This window comes from Taudactylus pleione, unplaced genomic scaffold, assembly GCF_031769625.1.
Source record: "Taudactylus pleione unplaced genomic scaffold, aTauple2 ptg000032l, whole genome shotgun sequence".
Lineage (NCBI taxonomy): Eukaryota > Metazoa > Chordata > Amphibia > Anura > Myobatrachidae > Taudactylus > Taudactylus pleione.
The window spans coordinates 1,316,886-1,322,885 of record NW_028284434.1 but is presented as its reverse complement, the minus strand read 5'-3'; the positions used below and the strand labels follow the sequence as shown (position 1 = coordinate 1,322,885).

Here is a 6,000-nt window from a genome sequence, read left to right as displayed (position 1 = left end):
ACAAGCAGTAAAACATCACCCTTACCTTATACCCTCTCACCCAGTATGTGAACAGCGTTCATCTCCACGGGATCCCGCATTGAGGCCGGGAACCAGGGCACACAACGATGACGTCATCAGCAAATCAAAGCTGTATGCGTCTGTGACAACAACCATCACCATGGAGACCAAGTACACAGAAATACACAGAGTGGAGTGAGCAGCATAGTACATCTACAGTAGCACATATGGTATATACAATTAGCATGGGCAAACAAACATGCTGCATAAATCGCAATCAGCCCAGTAGAGACGAGGATGTATATATAATAATCTTAATCAGACTGATTTATATGTATCAGACACAATGTAGCACCATTATATATGTGTAGCTCATATCCGCTAGGCAACTGACAGGGAACCGATAGTTCGACAAAGGTGGGAGCACTAATAAAGGTACTCAATATGTTCAGATATAGATCATGTAAAACATGATAGGGGTAAAACCTCGTTCAAACCCTTAGGAGTGATCACATCTAAATAATTAATCCAAAAGGATTCACGTTTTAGCAATATCCCATTCCTATCACCCCCTCTCTTGAGGGGAGGTACATGATCAATCATTCTATATCGGAGACTGGCAAGATTATGCCCAGCCTCCAAGAAGTGCCGTGCCACTGGTTGATCACAGTCTCCACTATTGAGTGCTTTTCTGATGGTAGATCTATGAACTCCCATCCTTTCTTTGAATTTTCTGGCAGTTTTACCTATATATGTAAGTCCGCAAGGACACAAAATTTGGTAAACCACAAAACAAGATTCACACGTTAAGTGGAATTTGATGTTTAATACTTTGCCAGAATGAGGGTGATAGAAAGAGTCACCTGTGAGCATGTGTCTACACGTGACACAAGTACATTTAAAACATCCTAATTTTTTGGGTAGAAAGCTTTGTAAAGGACTTTTGCCTCTGCCCGAAATATCCCCTTTAACCAACAAATCCCTGAGGTTACTACCTGTTTTTTCCCCCTGCTATTTAATTAGCCCGAAAAGCTATTTTCAACGGAAAACACATAGAATCTGTGAAAAGGTCACAAACCTTTGTGTTTTCGCAGCTGTGATCGCCATAACTGGGCTGATTATTGGGAATTGTTTTGCCTGCCGCAGGCTGGTGATAGAATACCAGATGACCGCAGGCTTCAGGACTAATTGAATAGCCCCGGGGTTCAATTAGCCATGGTACATTACCATGGCTAATTGTATTCCCTCTAAATGTACTTCTTAGACACCATTAAATAAATCAGACTTTTCTGTGACTTACCCATTTCTTATAAAATAGTATTTTTCAGAGGTAGATGAGTTTTCTGAGGGTGTAGCATAGCAGTTTTTCATCACTACAGAATAGTAAGTGTTATCAGCTGATTTTAGAAGGATTCCAGTATACAAGATGGATTTGGATGTCAGTAAAATCTGAGAGCCCTCGTAGGGTATCTTGTAGCTTGAGTCTTCATAGAGAGCAATAGTTGCCAATAACTGTCCTGTGCCTTCCACACTAACATCAACTGAGCTGTAGTAATAAATAAGGTCTCTGTTAGACTTTGTCATGATCAAACATTTGTTAGTGCTGTGTAAATAATGTCATAATGGTTTGAGAATAGATCACTGAATGGTGGAACTATAGCAAACAGTTGAAGTTAGTTAAAGTCAATTCGCAAAAAGGAAAATCAGCATCTAATGGTCATTGATTTTAGAAGGTTATTTTACGTATATAAGTATGGGAGTGTCGAGAATGTCACATACATTGTACAACTAAAACTCACAAATCTAGGCGCTGATCTTATTTAATTATATAGATCTGACTACCTGCAGCTTCTATATGAGGGATTACTGAACCCACTAGTTAAAAATGAACAAAGAAATAAAGAACAAGAGCTGGTTGTCAGATTAATTCAATTTAATACATTAAAAATATAATATATGTACACACAGATATGCCCAGCTACATCCTGGCCACTGGCATGGCATATCACACCATGCACGGCGCAAGACATGTGCCCGCAAGCCGATAAGTGCACTGCGTTCGCACCCACACCTCCATAGGAATGCTTGATGCGATCACAGCACACGTCGTAGCGTACCATAGTGTATGCAGGCATGGGGAATCACATGGCGCAATGTGTGCACACGTTTGTAGTGCGATCAGCAATAATGTAACTGTATAACACATGGCTGGTGTAAAGAAATTACAATATATTACATGTTACATATAACTCGTGGCTTGATATGAAATGTTTACTGTACACTGAGAACCAGTTTCTCTTGGGCCAAAGCGTTAATTTGGGTGGGGGTCACAAAACTCTTACACATTTTGTAATCATTTGTGGGGCCCAGGCTACTAAAGCAATCTGTGGCTATATAGCTGATCTATTACATGTGTGGAGCAAACATGTATTGGTGTAGATGCCGAATGTGGCTGCTACAGAAAGCACTTACTTACCAGAAAACAAGTTACTCCATTGTAGAACATGTGCTATAATAGCCTTGTTGTTTGGTAACTTTATGTTATAAAATATTGGCAGTGGATTTTTGGTCATTTCTGGTGTATACAGTACTTTGATATAAAATGTGTAAAACAAAATATGCAATGTTAGTTTCAATGGAACTACAAGTGGGCTGAGATTATTTGAGACACATTTTTCAGCAAACTACTGTACCTCCAAATGTTCAGCAACCAGAACAAACAATTACAAGCCAGTATTCACAGCTTTTTATCATGTGAAATTAGAGATGTGCAGGTTCATTTCCTGGAATCCGAATGCACCTGAATTTAGGGGTTATGAGACAAACCAAGCAGGGGCTCAGGTCCTCCCTTCTTTTTGGGATCTCAAAACAAGGCAAAATGTTATCATCGCAGCGTTGGTTCTCGCGTGTTTTGGGTTTCTTATTAAACTCCTCCCTCATGATCCGTTGCCATTTCATACTGGAGACTGGAGGGAGAGAGTGTGGGTAGTATAGGGGCAATTTGTATGCAAAAATCAAAAATGATTAAGAGCACTGTTGTATTAAGACAGAGGTACTGTATACTGTAAGCTAGCTGCAGCACCCTGTGAGGCACAAAAAATGCCATAGGAGTGGACTGCAGCACTGTGTTGTTTGTTTGTTACTAAATAAAGCTTTCTGGGGTACATATTATGAAAAAAATCCCATTAGGAGCACTGTGTTACAGGGGCACTGTAGAGGCACTGTGTGCTGCTGCAGCACTGTGAAGCACAATAAACGCCTTAGGAGTGGACTGCAGAACTTAATTATATAAAACTTGTGTGTTAAAAAAAATATATAATGTAATTATTAGGGTGCTATCTGGCTTATACTAGGGGTGCTGTGATGCAGTTTGTTGTGTGTTCAGGGCCTTCAGACGCTGTTAAAAAAGAAATATAAAATAGAGCATACTTGCCTACACCCCCAAGAGTTGCAGGAGGCTCCCCATTTTTTGGGTAGCCCCACATACCCCCGGAATTGTGAAGTGGTAGGATAAGGAGATTTAATGGGAAATTTGCGAGTCCGAGTGTGTGTTAAAAAATAAAATGTCATTATTAGTGTTCCACCCGGCGTATACTAGGGGCACTGTAAGGTAGTTTGTTGTGTGTTTGGGCACTGTTAATTTTTTTTTATTAATATACAGTAAAATTTGTGTGTTAGTAAATAAAATGTCAGTATTTGGTGGCCATCTGGCTTATACTAGGGGCGCTGTGAGGTAGTTTATTGTATTCAGGGTCTTCAGGCACTTTAAATTTTTTTTTAATAATATAAACTATGAGTGTTAAAAAATATAATAGAATTTTTAGGGAGCCACCCGGCTTATACTGGGGGTGCTGTGAGTTGATATAGATTAGTCGATAGAAGTCATGGTAGTAATTCAAAATATGCTAAAGGTGGTCTAGAGGAAATAAAGTTTAATAAAGGGCACCTGAAATCTAAACAATATTTCACAATGTTAAAGAAATCATCACCTCTAATAAGAAGGGAAAAATTACTGCCAAAAAAAAATTAAATTGCCAACATTACATACAACACAGGCAGTGGCAAGTAAGGCTCAGGCTGATACCTTCCTTTGCAAGTTGTGGTACTTGGAAGCTGGGGCCAGGCATCTTCTGAAACCTCACATGCAACACTTTCTCACTTTAAGTCCATGGGATTTATGTAATAGTGTGCAAGATTGCGCCGCTGCAGGAATTGATGCAAGGGTCCCGTATTTTTAAAGCAGCACTCATTTTAAAGGCAAAATGTAGCTGCATAGCGGATCACTGAAGCCATGATTGTTAATATAGCATTAGATCTGCATCCAATATCTGACATCAACACATCTGGTTTTAGACAGTTAATTGTGGTCCTGTGTTCCTGCCAACAAATTCAATCTCAATTCCATTTTACAAGAACAGCAATTCCTCACCTGTACCGAGACGATTAAATAAAACTAGTTCTTGGCTGAGAAAATGCCATTGTATCCACTATCCACTTAATCGCAGATATGTGGACAAATGGTACTGGTCAAACAAAAGAATACATGACTGTGACAGCTCACTGGGTGGGTGTATTGCATTCTAACACACAATGTCAGCTTATTCACAAGCAGAATAAAAAAATAGATGGAGTAACTCGCACTCTCTAGCTGCTGCATGGTCCCACTTACAAGAGCACCAAATCTTGAATGACATGCATATACACAAACCAAAAAGTAGTCCACAAGCGCTGCTAGAACTCAATGTGGATGTATTGATAAAGGCGTCCTATCTCTTGAAAAGATAAAGAACAACAAGAGGATTGTATTACCCAACAGTAGGTCTTATTTCTTTCACTGTGTTTTACAGTAGAAACCTCTGGACTTGCCCTATTTTGGTGAGCTACATTCACATAAAGGTTTCTTTAATTGCCCCTTGTTCTTCCTTCCAGAGAAGAAAAGTTTTCACACTCTTAAAGAATCACACTCACCTGGGATATAAATCCCTATATGCACAGAACGGTTTCTGTTATCCCCAGGTATTTCAAGGTATGAAATCCACAACACCAATAGTTCGGAAGTTTCCAACAAATTTCCATACAGGTTTTATTCTCATACAAATGATAAAAAACACTAAATGATAAAAAATGTACAGATAAAAATGCAATCCCCCTGTAGGTTGAAATGGTATGCACCACTCTATTCCTTAAGGCTCAAACAAAGGAAAAAAGGATAGAAAAAAACACCTCTCCTCACCCCACTGTACCCAGGAAATCAGTAGAGCTGGAAGGTCCACAGGATGGAACAGTAGAGCCTAAATACCATCAAATAGAAGTGGAACCAACACCTCAGGGGTCCTCTAAACACCAACGCATTTCGGAATATCTTCCTTCCTAGGGGTGTAGAGATGATCATACCATGTCGGCCTTATATACCCATAATACATGGTAATGTGACATTTCCTCCAATCACTAGCTCCTTATATTCCTCAGTACATATATCCATAACAATTTCCCTAGTAATTGTATATAAATACTCATTATTATAACACATATATTAAAATATATGTAAAAAAAGACCAATATACTTAGCGAAATCACTTTGTTTCATCTCATGCTTAAGTTTCTCTAGCTGCTTTTCTAGTAGTTTTATTAAGGTAATCACCTAACTCAAGCTGGCAGTGTCTGAATTCACTTCATTAGATACTACAGTTATTTAACTAACTAGTTTACTTAACTAGATTCGCCAAAACCAAAGGGTTGTCAAGATCTTGCAAATGGATCACTACTGTACATTTTGGCAGCCATGCATAATCCTAGGTTTACGTCATGCATAATGTCTTTCTTTCCAACTGACACAGATCTTAAGAGATGTAAATAGCTCCTTGCAGCAAATTGTCAGCTCAAATGGCATATGACATTGCAATGTCTCCTTCTACAGTTTCTCCTGCAAATGCTGCCGCCAGAAAAAAACTGACATTTTCCAAAAGACCTATTGAGGGTGTGGATGGAGAGTCAACTTAG

The 6,000-nt window shown here is 39.1% G+C and overlaps 1 pseudogene; it reads right to left on the bottom strand.

Annotated features, from left to right (window-relative positions):
• Positions 1-1,296: 1,296 nt before the first annotated feature.
• Positions 1,297-6,000, bottom strand: part of LOC148538905 (uromodulin-like) — a 96,711-nt pseudogene continuing 92,007 nt past the window's right edge.